Source organism: Mixophyes fleayi, chromosome 4 (assembly GCF_038048845.1).
Source record: "Mixophyes fleayi isolate aMixFle1 chromosome 4, aMixFle1.hap1, whole genome shotgun sequence".
Classification (NCBI taxonomy): Eukaryota; Metazoa; Chordata; class Amphibia; order Anura; family Limnodynastidae; genus Mixophyes; species Mixophyes fleayi.
In genome coordinates, this window is record NC_134405.1 from 36,663,442 (window position 1) to 36,686,703 (window position 23,262).

At 34.6% G+C, this 23,262-nt stretch overlaps 1 pseudogene; it reads left to right on the forward strand.

The window, feature by feature from the left end:
* LOC142151191 (uncharacterized) overlaps window positions 1-23,262 on the forward strand; it is a 282,776-nt pseudogene that overhangs the window by 158,945 nt on the left and 100,569 nt on the right.

The window sequence follows — 23,262 nt, forward strand, 5'->3', positions numbered from 1 at the left end:
AGCATTAATGTAAGAGCACAATGGTGCCTTTATAATATTTTTACTTACTGTTTAACAACATAAATGTGGGTAACAATATATATCTTTATATTTCCTATCAGTAGTCTTGGATCCTATGTGTAATATATATCCATATATCCACTATGATCAGTACTGTGGTATCATTTAAATGATTTAAAGCTCAACTTTACAGTTTCTCTTTCTGACAATAGGAGAATCTTAAACAAAAGGTCCATTTGTGGACATAACAGGATGTCAGAGACTGATATGATCTAATTACAATGCAAGATTTTACCACCTGCCAAGAACTAATTAGAATTATCCTGTGCAGTAAGTGACCTTAGGCATGTTTATACATCATTTACAAGTCAAAGAGGTATACATGGGAACCTGAAGCTGTTCTGATGAAAGAGTGAATTTTATGAGACCTAAATTAAAATTCAACTCAGGATAAACAGTCCAGGAATACTTTTGTCCATCCCAGAAACTATTGAAGAAGAATGACTATAAATAGGCAGTATTAACTTAGTGTTAGTTAGTTGCTGAAAGAGTGGAGGGTTGATCTACTGGTTGGAGAGCTGGAGGGATGGAACAGTAAGAACTAGCAGGAAAGGAAAGACATTAACGGAGAAATAGACAAAACAAGGTAACTATTTTTAAGAAAACAATATAAAATGTTACATATAAAAATGTTGGCAGATATTATGTTGCAGATATTGTGTTTTATAAATATTTGATGTATTTTTGTCTTACCAATACATATATAGCTAATACTGCAATCTAACATAATTATAACCATAATTATAGAACTTTGCTATTGTGGAACTAGAAATTATATATATATATATATATATATATATATATATATATATATATATATATATATATATACACATACATATATATAGTTCTCTATAAATTCAATATCAGTGCTGTGGTATCAAAATGTATAATTTATCTACTATATATTCTCTATCAGTACTATGGGATAATAGAGGATTTCTTCACAAACATTTTGCAAATCCTTTTTCAGCAATATCACTTTGGTGTTTAGTCAAATATTAAAGAGCAGAAAGATGGTTCATTGAGTGAATGTTCAGTTATTTATATAAATGTGATCACATTCTATGTATCCCCATTTTAGGTTTTATAAATTAAGATTACATATATTACGATAAAATACTAATGTATTACGATAAAATACTAATAAGTTATAATAGTATTCCAATTTTTTCTTGTTTTATTCGAATAAGTAGAAATCCTAATGTTATATTACTATATTTGATAATAACAATCTTACTAGCTGTCTTCTGTAGAAACTGAGGGCACCCTTATTTCTTTTTCTTTGTTATTATATAAAAAGGTGAATCTAGGTGTGCAGCTCCTTCAAACTATAAAAGTATTTTTAATATTATTTTATGCATCAGTTTATCTTTGTTTCTTTTTTATATATCGATATGCTGAACTCAGACTGAGAGAAAGAGTCACAAATACATTGCCAGGCACACCCATTGTTTTATAATTCAATAATTTTAGTATTTTTTTTTAGATTTCTGTTAAAATCTAAACCCAAACACCAAACCTAACCACACCTCTGAAATATGAATTTCCAATCTACACTTAAAATCAATTGGTAGCATGTGTTACCCGTTTATGGTCAGTGTTGGAGGTGAGTAAGGTTTGGGAGCAGCATTCTGATGTCAGAATAAAATGATTATACAAATATTTGCAGAAAAATCAACAGTGTATTGTCTTAATAAAAATTGGTATGTGCTACTGTACATTTCATTGGCAATAGAGACCCAGTAATCTGGCAACATCCAGAAACATGTAAACAATGGTCAATGACTGGGTTATTTGTACAATAAAACACTACTACTGTTGAAGTAGATTCATTGTGGTAATCATTACGATTTTAAAATGATCATACTTTTTTTTATCACAGGTGAAGTAGTGAGCAGGATTACTAGCAAGAACAAAAGGTGTCTCAGAAAAGGCCATTGTTCTCTGAACATTCGAGTGATCAGAAAAAACTCCCCACAAAGTAATACCGTCTGCAAAAATTAATTCTTCTTAAACTCTAGAGGATTCACATAACTAACTTTCATTATCTGAATAGGAGAAACCTTATCAACTAAGTTGTTACTTCTTAAACACATGATGAATCTCACTGGAGAGAACCCCTATGTATGCTCTGAATGTAACAAGATGTTTAACTTCAAGACAAATCTTATAAAACATCAAAGGATTCACACAGGAGAGAAACCATTCAAATGCTCTGAATGTAGCAAGTGTTTTTCTCAAATTTCAAGTCTTGTAGGACATCAGAGGATTCACACAGGAGAGAAACCATTTAAATGCTCTGAATGCAGCAAGTGTTTTACCATGAAGTCACATCTTGTAGGACATCAGAGGATTTACACAGCAGAGAAACCATTTAAATGCTCTGAATGCAGCAAGTGTTTTACTATGAAGTCACATCTTGTTACACATCAGAGGGTTCACACAGGAGAGAAACCATTTAAATGCTCTGAATGCAGCAAGTGTTTTATGCAAAAGTCAAATCTTGTGACACATCAGAAAATTCACACAGGAGAGAAATCATTTAAATGTTTGGAGTGCAGCAAGTGTTTTGCACAAAAGTCTAAACTTGTTGAACATCAAAGAATTCACACAGGAGAGAAACCATATACATGCTCTGAATGCAGCAAGTGTTTTACCAGCAGTTCACATCTTTTTAAACATCTGAGGATTCACACAGGAGAGAAACCATTCAAATGCTCTGAATGCAGCAAGTGTTTTTCCAGCAGTTCACATCTTGTTAAACATCTGAGGATTCACACAGGAGAGAAACCATTCAAATGCTGCTAATGCTAATTACTCAAAATAAAACAATTATCACTTACCAGAGGATTCACACATGACAGTCACTCTGAGTTTATGAATGAAGCATATCTTTCATAACTTAACTTTCTTTATCACCATATTTTCTATACAGGATAAAGGCAATTTTTATATTCTGAATTTGTCAAATGTTATAGAATTATTTTAACAGGAACACGGCACACTACACTCTTTTACACTAAAAATGCTTCTTTTGGCTTCTGCTATAGTAACTTATTCTATCACTTTTACCTTTATTATTGCTGTCTTATCTCCTTATGTTATGAGAACGATGTGCTCAGAGAGGGTGATTTAGTAATATGGTACAAGTACAGCTCTGGTTGTTGTATCGCCCAGCAACTAATCATATCATCACATCTGATAGTTTGATAACACCAGGCTGCTAATAGATGATAACTGTTTCTTGGTATTAAATAAGTCCCAAGGAGGGCACATAGTTTTCAAGGCTACTAATAAAGATCCTTCTTAAGTATTTCAGTAGCACATTTAAAGTATACACATTACTAACAATTAGTGATATAGTACATATTGAGCAAAATCAGACAGGACTGTCCTCCATATAGACTGAAGGAGTTTACATTTCTGGCATCTGATTCCATAACACTTGATGTTGAATAAAAACTTATATGGATACATGTGTAGATTCTGTCTTTGATTGCAGAACTAATCTCTTTTTCATCATTATTGCATATTGTACATTCTTCTATATTTTGTCAGATGGAACCAGGGGTGCTTTATAGGTGGTCATGTAGGACTGACAATCTGACAACCAAAAATAAGAAACCTTAAAATTCCAGTTATCATTATTAACAAACAGTAAATTAATCAGCTATGTCTTTTTTTGCCTGTACTGAAATGAACACACGGGGTCTTACTGACAATCAGGATTGTGAAGTAGAGTGAAGGATACATAGTATTCTCTTCTCCCTGCTGTCTTTACTGCTCTCCTGTCATCCAGAGGAACACTGATTATCTGTGTAATGGTTAATCTCTATGCTAGACCATTTCTCTTTATTTGTCTTAATATTATTATTATTAGTTTTATTTATAAGTCACCAGAAGGGGTATGCATCTCTGTACAGAGTGTAAACATGAAAACATTACATGGCAAAACCGGACAAAACAAAAAAAGCAAAAAAGAGTATACTAGTAATAAATATATACACTACATTATAGGCAGTACTGCCAAGCAAAAGGCATAAACAGCACTGAGGGATAAGACAGGGATAACCTCTCACAGAAACATGAGGCATGAGGAGAGGGGGAAATAAAAGGGGTTAATTCATCACAAATTAAGCCTCTACCCAGTAGAGTGGGTACAGAAAACAGGGTCATGTATGGACATGAGGTTGAAGATGTATGAGGGAGAGGATTGGGTGAGGGCTTTATAGGTGATAATGGATTGGAGTGGGAAGAAGGGAAACCAGTGTGAATGAGATTGAAATAATCCTGACAAGAGATGACAAGTGAGTGGATGAGAGTTTTTGTTTCCTCTCAAGGATAACTCTTGGACAGCAAACTTGTGCAGACAGAGGAAAGGGTGATAGTGTCAATGGATAAAGAGATGAAGGAGGTGAGGGGACTTAGAAGGGAGGGAACATAATTTGAGTTTTAGATATATTCAGTTTAAAGAAGCAGTGAGAAATCCAAGAAGAAATAGCAAAAAGACAGGAAGTGTGTGGTTGAAACAGGAAGGAAAGTGTCATGTAGGCCAATGGAGTGTAATATTTCCAGGAGAAGAGGGTGGTCGATAGTGTCAAAAGCAGCAAAGACATCCAGGTGGATGAGTAAATAGTAATAAAGGTTGGATTTGACAGTGAGAAGGTCATTAGAGATCTTTTTGAGGATGGGTTCATGGAAGTGGATCAAAGAAGAAATGGGAAGGAAGAAATGTGTAGAAGAGGAGAAGTGTGTATATAATACTGATGCACTTAGCTGGAAAATTCTTAGAATTCCCCAAATTCACATCAGTGACAAAAAGAGATAAAAATTTCCACACATCCAGGAACTAATAAAAAGACAATCTTTATTTCTATTTCCAAACATTAAAATATTTACACAGCAAAATCATAGTTAAAATTGTGTAAGTGTAGTGGTATTAAAAATATCACACTAGGAGCACACTTATAATAATATCTATTATATCTAGTATATAGCACATAACTTACATACAGACCTACCACCATCATCGGTACTCTGGTTAAAGTCTAAGTTGATGCAGCAATAGGGGTCTGTCACACATTAGTACCTAATGCCAAGTACTCAACACGTCCAGCAAAAAGATGGCAGGAGCTGAAGGAGAGGCTATATACACTCTATAGGAGATTGTACATAGCATAAGGGTACAGATAGGTTAGGGGGTTATAGACCTCATTTATAATTGGACGCAATGATGCAGACAAATGTAAAAATAAGTTACTCCTGCAAATTTGCCTTAACACCTGTATATTTTGAGTTACACATTATCTTAATACAATTTTTTATAGATTATCTCCAGATAGCCCTAAACGACAGACAGCAGAATGTCTGGAGGCAGAGACTAAGTGTATGACACTAGTATACTTCTTCACAATATACCTACCTTCCTCTTCACAATACATCCCCTCTCTCAATACACAATATATACCCCCCTTCTCACAGTACATGTGTGCAGTAAAGATATAACTGTGTCAGTTGATCTCAGATTATCAGTGACTGGGAGCCGCTGCATTGCGGATGGATGACAGTCACGATGGTCAAAACTACGGGGCCTGGACATACCAGGTTTTCCAGGACAGATTGAGAATTCTGTCCAGGTTCCCCCAGTCTGTGAGGGCCCCTTACAGCTCTACCGCCTGGCTGCATGACACGTGACTGATAGTTAGACCTGGACACAGACAAATATATGTCTATCAGGAGGCCTGTTTCTTGGAGGTGCTGAAGGGCTGCTGCAAAATATACAAAGATGATGATGACAACATTAGCAGCATCTGGACCCATTCCATACTGATAATACTTCATTAATTAATGTGACTGCTAACTCCTATGAATTTGCAGCAGTCTATTCACATTACTTAATATTTCCATTTAGACGACGGAAGGAACAAACCTTCCCATTTGATTCTTGAAGAGGAAACCAAAAGATTTCTGTATTTTATTGAATTTAATTTCTACTTTGATTTTGTATTTATGTCTATATTTAATTATATTTTACATGATAAATGTAATATTCACATAACATTTTCCAGCCACTAGTCTCTCTTATGTAAATTACCATATTATATTGTGTACAAATAGGGTAATGGAAATTTCACAATTTCCTATAGACAAGTCATATCTCTATAGTACCCTTACGTTTTCTCTGCCATATTGTGGTGCTTAAGTATACACACTTTTTACTCCGAGTACTGAAGTAAACCTGGTGCATATGCTGGTGTTGCAGAGCTGAACACATCTTGAGCTGCATCAGACTGTACATGTGCAGGTAAATACAATTTTTCATGTGTGTTTTTTTCTGCAAATGCGTCCAACACTACATGAGGCCCAAAAGGTCTATTATGCAAATAATTGTGTTATCTCATCTGTAACACTCTGCATATAACCCAGTTTCCAAATCCAGTCCTCAGGGTACCCTAACAGTTTCCCCTCTCCTTGATGGAGCACAGGTGTATGTATTACTGACTGACACATAGTAATAGAGTCACAGGTAGTAATAATTATTTCCCCTGTGACCTGGAAGATTCACACTGTTAGGGCTCCCTGAAGACAGGATTTCAACATGATTGTATCTGAAATACCACTTGTAACCAGATCTTAGCTTAAGCAGAATTAAAACATTCAGAGACTTGATACACAACAAAAGAAGTATTACTGTGTAGTTTTCTATATATACAGATAAAGAACAGATATTAAGAATTACACACAAATAAGGGATGTACATGTACATCCAGAAGAAGGACAGAAGTCAAGAATTAGACACTGAAGGATTCATGTAGAGTGTGACACAACACGTGGGCTTTGTAGAGAATATATACATCTATTACTGCACCGGTCAGGACACATATAACTTGTGGGTGCTCATCCTGGGGTACAAGATATGAACTGTTCATAATTAATCTCTTTTGATTGGCTGATTACATCTTTGTCCCTCCCACTGACAATTTATGTGTTGAGGATACTATACACTATATGAAATTGCTCTGTTTTAATCGCATTACTTGGTTGTTCTTTGCAGTTGGTCCTTGGCAGAAGCAGCCTAAATAGGAGGCAACATATGTTTGTATTTAATTATCGTTGTACTATACTATAATAAATGTTAAATATATTTTAAATGTTATATGTCACTTTACTATTTATTAATAACAAGGTCCAGACACAGAAAGACAATCTTATGTATGTATGTGATCCACTTTAACAATAATATTCTAAATTAGTCTTAAAACATCCTGTACAATGAGTTAGGGTTCTCCTCTATCTATCTATATTAGGCAGCTCAGTTTATCCTATCACACTCATAAGGAGCACAGATAAAGAAACCCAAATCCTTAAAACGTTCTGTACAATGAGTTATACTCCAACAAAGAAATGAAAAAACTGTGTTCACATAGCAGACTGCAAGTTAGCATTAATGTAAGAGCACAATAGTGCCCTTATAATATACTTATACTTATAATATATTTACTGTTTAACAACATAAATCTGGGTAACAATATATATCTTTATATCCTATCAGTAGTCTGGGATCTTATGTGTAATATATATCTATATATTCTCTATTATCAGTACTGTGGTATCATTTAAATGATTCTAAGCTCAACTTTACATTTTCTCTGTCTGACAATAGGAGATTCTAAAACAAAGTGTTTATTTGTTGACATAACAGGATGTCAGATTATGATATGTTCTAATTAAAATGCAAGATTTTACCACCTGCAATTAATTAGAATTCTCTTTTGTTGTAAGAGACCTTACTCATGTTTATACTTAATTTACAAGTCAATGAGGTATACATGGGAAACAGGAGCTGATCTGATGAAAGAATGCATTTAAAATTCACTTCAATATAAACTGTCTGAGAATACATTTGTCCATCCCAGAAACTATGGAAGAGGAATGACTATAAATAGGTAGTATTAGACTAGTGTTAGTTGCTGAATGAGTTGATGGCTGGAGAACTGGATGGATGGAACAGTAAGAAAGATCAGGAGGGAAAGAGATTAACAGAGAAATCAACAGAATAAGGTATCTCTATTTAGCATAAGAATATACTGATACATACAAATTTGTTTTCAAGATATTATGTTGTAGATTTTGTCTCTTATATATGTTTGAAGTGTTCTAATCTTAACAATATTTATATAGCTATTATTGAAGCTCAACATAATTATAAATATAAATATAAGGGTACAGTCTTGTGATTATATATATATATATATATATATATATATACACAGTATATACAGGAATACTATACTTGCACATAATCTAAATCAACTGTTGTTGAACAATAACTTAAAATTTAGGCTCAAATAGTTTCATGAACCATCCATTGACCGTGTGATAATAAATGTATGACGGATATAAAGGAACTCTATCCAGGTACTCTATCAGTACTAAAGTATAATGTGTGTAATATCCATTTATATATTCTACATCAGTATAGTGGAGTTGTGTGTGTTATATATTTCTATTTTCTCTATTAGTACTGTGGGTCATGTGTGTAATATATCCATATATTCTATATCAGTACTGTGAGTCATGTGTGTAATATATCCATATATTCTATATCAGTACCTTAGGTCATGTGTGTAATATATCTATATATTCTCTATCAGTACTGTGCTATTATACAGAAAATTTGCACTAGATTTGTGCAAACGTGACTATGTGCATTATTTTAATAAATATTTCTATCTGCTGTGGGAGGATAGAGTTCTATTAACTGCAATATTAACTGGTAATGAGGTCCCAATAATGTGACAATGTGCACAAAAATGAAAGCAATGGTCAATTACTGAGACATATTTGTTAGTGTATATAAATATAGTTCATGTTCCATCTACAATATAATACTAATACTGTTAATGTAGATTCACCCAGGTAATTATTAAATAATAATATAAATAATAACATCCTTTTTTTGACAGGTGAATCGATGAGCAGGATTCCTACTGAGAACAGAAGACTTCTTAGAAAAGGACCTTGTTCTCTGAGCATCAACAACCAACAAGTCATATCGACCACAGATGCTAATTCTTTAACTAGAAGGTTTTCTAGGTTTTCTGTTCCTATTTTTCAATAGGAGAATCCTTCTACACTTAACTTGTTACTAATCAAACACATGATGAGTCTCAAAGTAGAGAAGTCTTTTCCATGTTCTGAATGTAACAAATATTTTAAAACGCCATCGCCACATCTATCCAGATGTCTATCCAGACACAGGGATCTCTCTCAGCGGTCCTGAGTATCACACTCCTCTCACTCTGTCACCCCCGGCAACCACCAACCACTCCCCACTGTCACCCCCGGCAACCACCAACCACTCCCCACTGTCACCCCCGGCAACCACCAACCACTCCTAACTGTCACCCCCGGCAACCACCAACCACTCCCAACTGTCACTTCTCCTTCAAGAAATATATATATATTTTTTTAAATCTTTATAAACACTTTTAACAATTAACAAATTAAATTAACAAATTAAAAACATCTTAGTATACCAAATTTCAGCCCTTTCTGAATTTTTTTTCCACACACACTAAGAATTTAGTAGGTCAGTGTATAACTCTGCTCAGCAGGTGGCGCTGCAGCTTGGTTTTATTTTTTCCACACACACACAGACAGACCAACACACGCCACTAGGCATATATATATATATATATATATATATATATATATATGTATATATTACCTATCAGTACTGTTATATCATGTGTGTAATATTTATTTATATATTCCTCATCAGTATAGTGGAGTCATGTGTGTTATATATTTCTATTTTCTCTATTAGTACTGTGGGTCATGTGTGTAATATATCCATATATTCTATATCAGTAATGTGGGTCACATGTGTAATATATCCGTATATTCTATATCAGTACTGTGGGTCATGTGTGTGATATATCCATATAATCTCCATCAGAACTGTGAGTCATGTGTGTAATATATCCATATAATCTCCATCAGTACTGTGGGTCATGTGTGTAATTTATCTATATATTCTCTATCAGTACTGTGCGATAATATAGGAAATTTGCACTAGATTTTTGAAAACGTGACTATGTGCATTATTTTAATAAATATTTGTATCTGCTGAGGGAGGATAGAGTTCTCTTAACTGGCCTAGGTTCCAATGATGTGACACTGTGCACAAAAATGAAAGCAATGGTCAATTACTGAGACATATTTGTTAGTGTATATAAAGTTCATATTCCTTGTACAATAAAATACTACTATTGTTAATGTAGATTCACCCAGGTAATTATTAAATAATAATATAAATAAAAACATCTTTTTTTGACAGGTGAATTGATGAGCAGGATTCCCACTGAGAAAAGAAGACGTCTTGGAAAAGGACCTTGTTCTCTGAGCATCAACAACCAACAAGTCATATCGGCCACAGATGCTAATTCTTTAACTAGAAGGTCTTCTAGGTTTTCTGTTCCTATTTTTCAATAAGAGAATCCTTCTACACTTAACTTGTTACTTATCAAACACATGATGAGTCTCAAAGTAGAGAAGTCTTTTCCATGTTCTGAATGTGACAAATGTTTTAAAACAAGGTCACAACTTGTTATTCATCAGCGGATTCACACAGGTGAACGACCATATAACTGCTCTGAATGTAGTAAATGTTTCTCCTGCAGTTCACATCTTGTTGAACATCAGAAGATTCACACAGGAGAAAAACAATTTAAATGCTCTGAATGCAGCAAGTGTTTTGCCCAAAAGTCAAATCTTATTGTACATCACAGGATTCACACAGGAGAAAGACCATATAACTGCTCTGAATGTAGCAAATGTTTTACCCAGAAGTCAAATCTTGTAAACCATCAGAGGATTCACACCGGAGAGAAATCATTTAAGTGCTCTGAATGTAGCAAATGTTTTACCTTCAAGTCAGAACTTGTTTTACATCACAGGATTCACACAGGAGAACGACCATATAACTGCTCTGAATGTAGCAAATGTTTTACCCACAAGTCAAATCTTGTAAACCATCAGAGGATTCACACAGCAGAGAAACAGTTTAAATGCACTGAATGTAGTAAGTGTTTTACTCTGAAGTCAACTCTTGTAACACATCAAAAGATTCACACAGGAGAGAAACCATTTAAATGCTCTGAATGTAGCAAATGTTTTACCTTCAAGTCAGAACTTGTTTTACATCACAGGATTCACACAGGAGAACGACCATATAACTGCTCTGAATGTAGCAAATGTTTTACCCACAAGTCAAATCTTGTAAACCATCAGAGGATTCACACAGGAGAGAAACCATTTAAATGCACTGAATGTAGTAAGTGTTTTACTCTGAAGTCAACTCTTGTAACACAGCAAAAGATTCACACAGCAGATAAACCATTTAATTGCTCTGAATGTAGCAAATGTTTTAACTTTAAGTCAGAACTTGTTGTACATCAGAGGATTCACACAGGAGAGAAACCATTTAAGTGCTCTGAATGTAGCAAGTTTTTTACTCTGAAGTCAACTCTTGTAACACATCAAAAGATTCACACAGAGGAGAAACCTTGTAATAATCCGATTGTAGAAATGTTTTAAGTCTCAAGTCAGATCTTGCAAAACATCACAGCATTCAAACATGGGAAAACCATTGAAATGCTCTGAATCTAGCTAGTATTATAGCCTCAAGTCTGACTATTCAAAACATCAGACGACACACTTTAAGTTCTCCTATTGGTATTTGTTATATCTCCTTTTTCTTTCCCTCGTTTCTTTCTATTGCTGTCTTACCTCCCTCTATGAGTGCTATGTGCTATTCAGTAAAGTCTTGCAAGTAATACACTGGTTACTGTATCATAAAGCAGCCAATCAGGTTATTACACTTTTTAATTTGATGGCATAAAGCTGCTTTTAGTTGATATCTGGTTGCTTTGAGTTACAGCACACAGTGATCCACATCAGGTAGGACAGTCCTGCATATGTCTGAATGACTTTGTTTAAATATAATCTGTAATTAACATTTACAATACTGACAGCTGTCTCTATAATACTTGATGCTAAATAAAAACTGATATGGATAAATATGTAGATTCTGGTTCTGATTGCGGCACTAATATCTTTTTTCATTAGTAATGAATATTGTGTTTAGCAGCTCATGTAAAGCTGACAATCTGCCAACCAATCACTGGTCATTATTGTTATCATTACAGCAAAAATGAAGAGAGTGACAGCGCTAATGTCCTTACACAATACAAAGTATTAAGTATCTAAAGTCCACTAAAAAAAGACAAATAAAAGTATCTTTCTTGTATGTGTAGTTGTTATAGTTTGTAAGACTTCTTTGATGAATACCCTTAGAATTGAAGTTGTTGTTTGTGAAAAAATAATTTAAAAGTAATAGAAACAACATTTAATAAAACATGTTTTATTACATTTCACATTACCACATACTAGATCCCGCTATTTAAATAATGAAAAAACGTGATCCCACCACATTGCCAGAAAAATCATGCAGTGAAAAGCTGATCAGCATGAAATGCTACTGTCACTGTGTTATAATTGTCTGGATAAATCTTTGAGCATATTTTAAAAAATACAAAAAGACATAGTAATAGTGTGATACTGTTATACAGTGTGTTCATAAAGCAGCTGATGATATTACATCACATGAACATGGAAGTTGATCATCATATCTGTAATCAATTTTTTCTTGAAATAACTTTGATCTTTAGAGCATGTGTCAATCTCCAGCAACATGTAATAAAGAAGGATAAAAGATCATCTTGTGTAGCTTGTTTAAAACATAAACATATTTAGGAGTAGATGAACAAATACAAAGGAAAAACAACAGATTCCCTGGATAAAGTATATTAGGACTCCTACCAGATAGAAGATAGGAATCAGTATGTAGATCTTTTTCTCATATAAATGTGAAGTTGTTACAAGCCCAGGTAAACCACATCAGAATGTTACAAACAGAATAAAGAAGTCCAGCTGGAAGGAGTCTCTAATCACCAATGGGTATCAATACCGTAGTATCTTTATCAGGGTGGGAGTAGTAACAGTCCGTGATGATATTTATAGGGGGGGATTCAATTAGTTGTGAAGTTCCTGAGAACATTGCAGCTGCACACTATTACCGGTACGGTAAAACTATGCAAAAATATCCGCTCATTTTTCCTTGCACCTCTATGGTTCTCGAGGAAAAATGAGCAAATATTTCTATAAAAATATCTATGCAAAGTGTCTCCAAAATGGATGCAAGACACTTTGTGCTGAATTATCAACATAGACTCTACCCTCCAATCATATAATAAACGCAACCACACTAAATGGGAATAACAATGATGACTGTATATGAGGCGTCGGCATCCTTACTCGCAAAACAATTGAGCAACTTATAACTTACTTGCTGCATTTCATCCATAAGGAATATAATACTCATTAGTGGCTGTGAAATGAGCCGCACTCTTAATTGATGCAATGTGGGGAATAAAGAGACAATCTGATATTTACACCACTATGGTCCCAAAGTGTCATTTGTAGGTTATGTGAAACAAGTTAGAAAAAATACATGACTAAGATAAGTTGTAAAACATGTTTTTTTCTAAATAAAACGCATGATAATAAACAAACCTAACAAGGTGCATGATAATGATGCACAGACTGTGATCTACAATAGAAGCGCAGTTAGAATGTTGTTCTTTAGATCTTTGATATGACAAAGGCAGATATAACATAAATCTGTGCCCAGCTTATTGTACTGGTGTTATTCAATCAGACTCACATCCAACATTACATTACAAACATAAATTAGCAAACGTAAGAATGAAGCACATTAATTCTGATTGTTAATTTCATCAATTTCATCATGTTGGAAAAGAAAACAATGAATAAATGTGTCCATTATACCATACATGCCCACTTTTAAGATCCGGGGAAGAAGTCAGAAGTCATGTGACATGGGGCAGGAGGAGGGCGTGGTGACATTACCATAGCTCCTTATTGATGTAATCAAGCCCTGCGCCCTCCATTCACTGCCGTCAATTTCGACAAATTTCGGGAGTTTTGCCTACTCTTCCGGGAGTGCGAAATTTGGGAGCCTCCCGGGAACTCCGGGAGAGTAGGCAGGTATCCATTATATAATTGGCAGAGCCTATCTATATAAACATGTAAAGCATCCAAAAACATTGTGACAGGTACATCGTATATCAGACAATTATCATTTACATTTATTTTTGGGATAAGAACTGTAAATATTAGATAAACTTAAAGCAACAAATGTAAAGCACCCAAAGATCTCTTATTGGTACAATTACAAAAATCATTTGATCTTTAAATCTAGATTCAATCCATTGGGGCTGATGGTATCAAATAAATAAATCAATTCCATATCAACTTCAGCTAAATCTTGTTTTTTGCTTTTTCTTCACCAATCTCCCTCAACAAAATATATTCCACAAAATCTATAATGTGTTGTGTATTACCTTGATGTTTAATATTACAATGGTTAGATAGAGAATGTAATTCATAACCTTTTTTAATATTACGGATGTGTTCTCCCCTCTCTCTTTCAGTTTCCTAGATGTACGATATACTGCTTATTACACGTGCGTTTGATCAGATAGACACAATCATTCATATTGTAGGTAATAAATTCATTAATAGTGAATGTCTTTCCTGTAGTTACCACCTCTTTGGTGAAGGCTTCATTCTTTCTACATGTCCGGCACATAATGCAATTGGAACAAAAAAAAAACCTTTGGTTTTAACGGAACAATTCTTGATTGCTGTAGAAGAAATACTAGTTTATCCTTTAGGCTTTTTCCTCTTCGATAATTTTTTTTACGATTTTCAGAAATAATGTTAGTCAAAGATTTATCTCTCTTTAATAAAGGCCAATGTTTGTGGACAATATGCTCTAACTGTTTGTATTGAGAATCACATCCAGTAATGAATGGAAAACCCTTTATACTGTCTTTAAACTTGTTTTTACTCATTATTAGAGCGTTACATTGAACACTTAAACCTCACTTATTGTTTTATAACTTGAGTCTGATTATTGAAGTTTTTCAAATTAGTACAATTGTGCCTAATTCTTTGAAATTGGCTTTTAGGAATACTTCTTATCCGTATAGTGTGATAATTACTTGTGATGTCAATATATGACTTTGCGTCTGTGGGTTTGTGTAAATGCCAGTCAGCACTTTGTCTTCTTACACATAAATCCACAAATCCAGAACATGGGGCCTGATTCATCAAGGTACCCAAACGCATACGCATCTGTTTTTCATACTTTGAGTGACGCAAACCGTTATATTTGTGTTGGAGTTTGAGATTGAGTTGACTTTGAGTGCCGTATCTGCTCTGTTTGCGCTGCGTATGTGGTGTTTTACGTAGCTCAAGTCCCATTTAGCAGATGCATTAGCATTTGCGTACCTTGATGAATCAGGCCCATTAACTCCAATTTTGCTATAATTAATGATGAGTTTGATATTATAAGGATTTTGAATCAGATTGCCACAAAAGTTTTCAAAGAAGCCTCATCTTCATCGCACACAAAAAAATATGTTGTCTACATAACGATTCCATATAATTAGGTTCACCCTCAGCTGCAAAACATTCCACACCATGAGCTGCACAGTGATGATATAACTGTGCCATGCACTCCCCGTCTATCAGTAACCGAGAGCCGACACATTGTGGAGAACGACAGTCACTGAGACAGACACTGGGGGGAATGGACAAACTAGGAGGCCCAGACAGATGGATGGGTCTAGGGTGCTCTACTACCTTAATATGGACATAAGAACTTGTAGAACAAAGTCACAAAGAAAGAAGAAAAAAATGTAGGCACTCCGGTCCAGTATACTCTATCTTATTTTGTAGTATAAAACCTATATTATTATTATATTAATTTAAAAAAGATATATGAAAATATATGTGTTCACATTCCAGCATTCACCAGTTCCATCAGGGTGAAATATTAAAATATAAGTTTAAAAAGTGAAAATAGGAAAGAAAGAAGTGTTCAATTAAAATTATTCTCCAAAATCTAAGTGGGGCCGAAATCCAAAGTCTGGTAGATCAAAATTTCACTAGGTTGTGTTACAGCTACCTTACCCCTATGAGTCCATTCAGTCAGCTATACTTACATTAAAGATGTGAGGTACATATAGCCTATTAGACTTGTTATTCCAAATAGTTTAATCCCAGCCCATCACACATATTATATATTCCGGTACATGGTTGATACATTTATATATTATTCCTTCATGATTTCTTTGCTGTTAGTGAATATAGAGGATTATCTATTTTTCAAATGGATTTTACTTAGTAGTTGTTCCCATACAACCATAACACTTATCTCATTACTGAAATTGAAACATTTAGTACAACTTTGATCAATATATCCAGACATTATCCCACATCATTTATTAGAAATCGTATTTAGCTCGTCAAAACCTACTTTATTCACTGAATTCATTGTGACCTTGTGGGTCTATGATGCATTTATTGGGTGAAAAGTATCAGAATGTATCATTCAAAAAGATGTTATCTTAATATACAATCTCTTTATCCCCTCGCATATACATATAAAGTACTCGGTATATTAATTATTCAGGGATTAGTGAATTTATTACTCAGAAAAGTCATTCCAAAGTTGCAGTTTTTTGGGCTTTAATATAAATATACTTTCCTCACCTAAATCTGTGCATTTGTTACTCTCATAGAACTTTCCATAATTGCAGCTTTGGGGGATTTAATACAATTATACTTTCCTCACCTAGTTCAATGTATTTGTTACTCAGAGAAAATTTTCCAAAGCTGCAGCTTTTGGGGGGGATTTGATACAATTATACTCCCCACATTACTATCACTTCTATTAGTAGTTATATACAAATAGTATCACATTATGGAACAATGTTGTTCTGATGCAAGTCACATCTATCCCCAGATTCAGTGGTAATATGCTTAGCTTATTTCATTATTAATTGCAATTTAGAGTTCAGCCTCACTTAGGGTTTGGAGAATAATTTTAATTGAACACTTTTTTCTTTACTAATTTCGCTTTCTCGACTTATAGTCTAAAATGTCACCATGATGGAATCAGTGAATGCTGGAATGTGAAAATATATCCTTTCATATATCTTTTTTTAAATTTGTTATAATAATAAATAAAGGTTTTAAATGACAAAATAAGATAGAATTTTCTGGCCAGGAGCGCCTTACAGGAGTGTTATTTGTTTTGTTCACTGGAGCACCACCTACATCTAAATATATAAATTGTTTCTTTAATATTAAGCAGATCGTGAGTCCATCGTCTCCTGTGCAAATATATCACAGCTTTTGTCATGTGTTGGTGCACAGAAAACCTTCACAGTTTTTATTTGTGTATGCAATATTACACCTGATTTTTAAACATTAGAGTCTTTACCATACTATTATCACTCTCCTTCTGTGTTCTTTGTCTGATGAATATTTGTATTTATTGTATTATATTTTATGGAAGTACAATATTTGAATGTATTGCAAGCTTTGAGGAGTTTCCTTTTTCTCTCTATCTCTCCCTCTCTCACTCTGTATAAATATATATATAGCTTTCGAAATGGAAGTTAAAATTGAGAAGTGACGTCATGGAAAGTGAATAGAATTTGACAGCACTGCAATAAAGGCAGTAGGAGAAAGAGTCGGTACGGAAGCCCACACGGTCTACTGAATCTGTGTATATATATATATATATATATATATATATATATATGTACATATGTTTGTGAGTTATAACGTTTATTAGTTTATTTATAACAGTGAATTGTTTTGAAATCAGAGTTCTGCTCACTTTGTCTGCCTAGACAATAGGTACATTTTAAACAAAAAGTCTGTTTGTTGACATAAGAAGATTGCAGAGACTGCTATAATCTAATTGAATGAAGTATTTTCCCACCTGCCAAGGTCTAATTAGAATTTTCCAGGGCCAGGGCTAATAGTGCTAGTGTGACCCTCCACAGCCCATAAACACCACCCAGCCCCCCCTGTAATTGTGAAATATGACTAATCCCTCTGTAGCTCACATGCTCAATGTTATGAAATACCATATTTTTAAAATTGGGCAGAATTTTTCAAATTTAGAAAAAGATAAAACATTTCTCAAAAACATTCACTCCCCCAATCCATTGTAACTTTAAGAGTCTAAAAAAGTCTTCAAACGTCCTGTACAATGAGTTAGGGGTCTCCTCTACCCATCTCCATTCGGATCCATATCCTATCCCACTCATAGGGAGCACAGGTAAAGAAACCTATTTCCTAAATATGTCCTGTACAATGAGTTATACTTTCGCTAAGAAATTGTAAAACAGTTTTCACATGGCAGAATGTGATTTATTAGAGTCAGCATTAATGTAAGAGCACAATGGTGCCTTTATAATATTTTTACTTACTGTTTAACAACATAAATGTGGGTAACAATATATATCTTTATATTTCCTATCAGTAGTCTCGGATCCTATGTGTAATATATATCTATATATCCACTATTATCAGTACTGTGGTATCAATTAAATGATTTAAAGCTCAACTTTACAGTTTCTCTTTCTGACAATAGGAGAAACTTAAACAAAAGGTCCATTTGTTGACATAACAGGATGTCAGAGACTGATATGATCTAATTACAATGCAAGATTTTACCACCTGCCAAGAACTAATTAGAATTATCCTGTGCAGTAAGTGACCTTAGGCATGTTTATATCTCATTTACAAGTCAAAGAGGTATACATGGGAACCTGAAGCTGTTCTGATGAAAGAGTGAATTTTATGAGACCTAATTTAAAATTCAACTCAGGATAAACAGTCCGGGAATACTTTTGTCCATCCCAGAAAATATTGAAGAAGAATGACTATAAATAGGCAGTATTAGCTTAGTGTTAGTTAGTTGCTGAAAGAGTGGAGGGTTGATCTACTGGTTGGAGAGCTGGAGGGATGGAACAGTAAGAACTAGCAGTAAAGGAAAGACATTAACGGAGAAATTGACACAAATAAGGTAACAACTTTTAAGAAAACAATATTATTCTACATATACAAATGTTGGCAGATATTATGTTGCAGATATTGTCTTTTATAACTGTCTGATGTATTCTTGTCGTAACAATATTTATATAGCTAGTACTGCAATCTAGCATAATTATAACTATAATTATAGGGCTTTGCTATTGTGGAAATAAAAATTACATGTATATATATATATATATATATATATATATATATATATATATATATTCAATAAATGTACAATATATCTATATATATTCTCTATCAGTACTAAGGGATAATAGAGGATATTTTCACAAGCATTTTGCCAATCCTTTATCAGCACTATTACTTTGGTGTTTATTCCAATATTAAAGAGGGGAATGATGATTCATTGAGTGAATGTTCAGCTATTTATACAAATGTGATCACATTCTATCTATTTGATTCCCCATTTTAGGTTTTATAAATTAAGATTAAATATATTACAATAATATACTAATAAGTTACAATAGTATTCCAATTTTTTCTTGTTTTATTCGAATAAGTAAAAATCCTAATGCTATATTACTATATTTGATATTAACAATCTTACTAGCTGTCTTCTGTAGGAACTGAGTGCACCCTTATTTCTTTGCTTTGTTAGCATATAGAAAGGAGAATCTAGATGTGCAGCTCCTACCAACTATAAAATTATTTTTAATATTATTTTATGCATCAGTTTATCATCGTTTCTTTTTTATATATCGATATGCTGAACTCAGACTGAGAGAAAGAGTCATAAATACATTGCCAGGCACACCCATTGTTTTATAATTCAATGATTATAGTAATTTTTTTAAAAATTTTACTTTCTTGTTCTTTTCTGTTAAAACCTAAACCCAAACACCAAATCTAACCACATCTCTTTAATATGAATTTCCAAACTACCCTTGAAATCAATTGGTAGCATGTGTTACCCGTTTATGGTCAGTGTTGGAGGTGAGTAAGGTTTGAGAGCAGCATTCTGATGTCAGAATAAAATGATTATACAAATATTTACAGAAAAATCAACAGACCATGTGTATTATCTTAATAAAAAATGGTATGTGCTGCTGGAGGACGGAGTTCTATTTACTGTACATTTAATTGGCAATAAGGACCCAGCAATCTGGCAACATCCAGAAATATGTAAACAATGGTCAATGACTGGGTTATTTGTACAATAAACCACTACTACTGTTGAAGTAGATTCCTTTTGGTAATCATTAGGATTTTAAAATGATCATATTTTTTTATTACAGGTGAAGTAGTGAGCAGGATTACTAGCAAGAACAGAAGGTGTCTCAGAAAAGACCATTGTTCTCTGAACATTCGAGTGATCAAAAAAAAACTCACCAAAAAGTAATACCGTCTGCAAAAATTAATTCTTCTAGAACTCTAGAGGATTCAGAGAAGCAGCTTTCATTATCTGAAAAGGAGAAAACTTATCAAGTCGTTACTTACCAAACACATTATGAATCTCAAAGGAGAAAAACTCTATGTGTGCTCTGAATGTGACAAGTTTTTTAACTTCCAGACAAATCTTACAAGACATCAAAGGATTCACACAGGAGAGAAACCATTTAAATGCTCTGAATGCAGCAAGTGTTTTACCAGCAGTTCACATCTTGTTAAACATCTGAGGATTCACACAGGAGAGAAACCATTCAAATGCTGGGGCATTTGGGGTAGCACAGTGGCCTAGTGGTTAGCACATCTGCCTCACAGCGCTGGGGTCATGAGTTCGATTCCCGACCATGACCTTATCTGTGTGGAATTTGTATGTTCTCCCTGTGTTTGCGTGGGTTTTCTTCCGGGTTCTCCGGTTTCCTCCCACACTCAAAAAACATACTGGTAGGTTAATTGGCTGCTATCAAAATTGACCTAGTCTCTCCCTCTCTGTCTGTCTGTGTGTGAGTGTGTGTCTATATTAGGGAATTTTAGACTGTAAGCTCCAATGGGGCAGGGACTGATGTGAATGAGTTCTCTGTACAGCGCTGCGGAATTAGTGGCGCTATATAAATAAATGATGATGATGAAATGCTGCTAATGCAGCAAATGTTTTACTCAAAATAAAACAGTTACCAGAGGATTCACACATGACAGTCACTCTGAGAGGATGAATGAAGCATATCTTTCATAAGTTATCTTTATGTATCACCATATTTTCTATACAGGATAAAGGCAATTTTTCATATTCTGAATTTGTCAAATGTTATAGAATTATTTTAACAGGAACACGGCACACTACACTCTTTTACACTAAAAGTGCTTCTTTTGGCTTCTGCTATGGCTCCTTATTCTCTCACTCATACCTTTTTTATTGCTGACCATGTTATGAGAACTATGTGCTCAGAGAGGGTGATTTAGTAATATGGTACAAGTACAGCACTGGTTGCTGTATCACCTAGAAACCAATCATATCATCACATCTGATAGTTTGATAACACCAGGCTGCTAATAGCTGATAACTGTTTCTTGGTATTAAATAAGTCCCAAGGAGGGCACATTGTTTTCAAGGCTACTAATAACGATCCTTCTTAAGTATTTAATTAAAACTAGTAGCACATTTAAAGTATATACATTGCTAACAAATAGTGAAATATTGAGTATATTCTGTCTTTGATTGCAGAACTAATCTCTTTTCACCATTATGGAATATCGTACATTCTTGTATATTTTGTAACATGGAACCAGGGCTGCTATTAGGTGATCATGCATTACTGACAATCTGGCAACCAAAATAAAAACACCTAAAAGACCAGTTATCATTATTAACTTACAGTAAATTAATCAGCTATATCTTTCTTTGCCTGTACTGAAATGTACACATGGGGTCTTACTGGTAATCAAGATTTGCTCTGTAGAGTCAAGGATACATAGTATTCTCTTCTCACTGCTGTCTTTACTGCTCTCCTGTCATCCAGAGGAACACCGATTATCTGTGTAATGGTTATTTAATGTATATGCTTGACCATTTGTCTTTATTTTAGTTAAGTTTTTCTTCCTATTATTATTTTTATTTATAATTCACCAGAAGGGGTATGCATCTCTGTACAGAGTGTATACAGGAAAACATTACATGGCAAAACCAGACAAAACAAAAAATGCAAAAAAGAGTATACTAGCAATAAATATATACACTACATTATAGGGAGTACTGCCAAGCAAAAGGCATAAACAGCACTGACGGGTTAGGAGGAGGATAACCTCTCACAGAAACATGAGGCATGAGGAGAGGTGGAGATAAAAGGGGCAAAATTATCACAAGTTAAACCTCTACCCAATACAGTGGGTAAAAAAAACAGGATCATGTATGGACATGAGGTTGAGGATGTATGAGGTAAAGGATTGGGTGAGGGCTTTATAGGTGATAATGGATTGGAAGTGGGAAGAAGGGAAAACAGTGAGGAGGAGATTGCATTAATCCTGACAAGAGATGGAAAGTGAGTGGATGAGAGTTTTTGTTTCCTCTCAAGGATAACTCTTGTTGTCAATGGATAAAGAGATGAGAGGAGGTGAGAGGACTTGAGAGGGTGGGAACACAATTATGTAAGTTTTAGATATATTCAGTTTAAAGAAGCAGTGAGAAATCCAAGAAGAAATATCTCAAAGACAGGAAGTGTGGGATAGAAAGTGTCAGGCGCCGTCTCCGCACTGACACTTGGCGTAGGAGACGGACGCCTGCACCTTTTCAGCAACCACGTCCTGTTGCCTAGCAGCCGGACGCTTTCCTTGATCACCTGTCTGCAGCCAGCATGTCTGACCGCCAAAATCTCCCTAAGCCTATCAGGATGCACCTTAGGGGTATATAAAGCAGCCTCTGACACATGTCTAGTGCCAGAGTATTGGTTCACTCCTGCTCCAGCGTTTCCTGAACTTCTGATGCACTGTATTCTTCGGTTCTGACTCGGCTTCCTGTGACTACTCTCCTGTGTTTCATTTTGGTACCTTGCTGCAGAGCTGGTTTGACTATTTGGCTTGACTTGACTTCTCTCTGGATTCTCCGTGTGCTGCACCGCTCGGTTGGCTCAGACCTGGATTGCCTATCTACTTCTGTCGCTACACCGGTGACTGTCTTGGAAAACCGCAACCTGCGTACCCTCTGCAGCTAAGCCCAAACCCTCGTGCGGGGGTCCCTGGTGAATACCG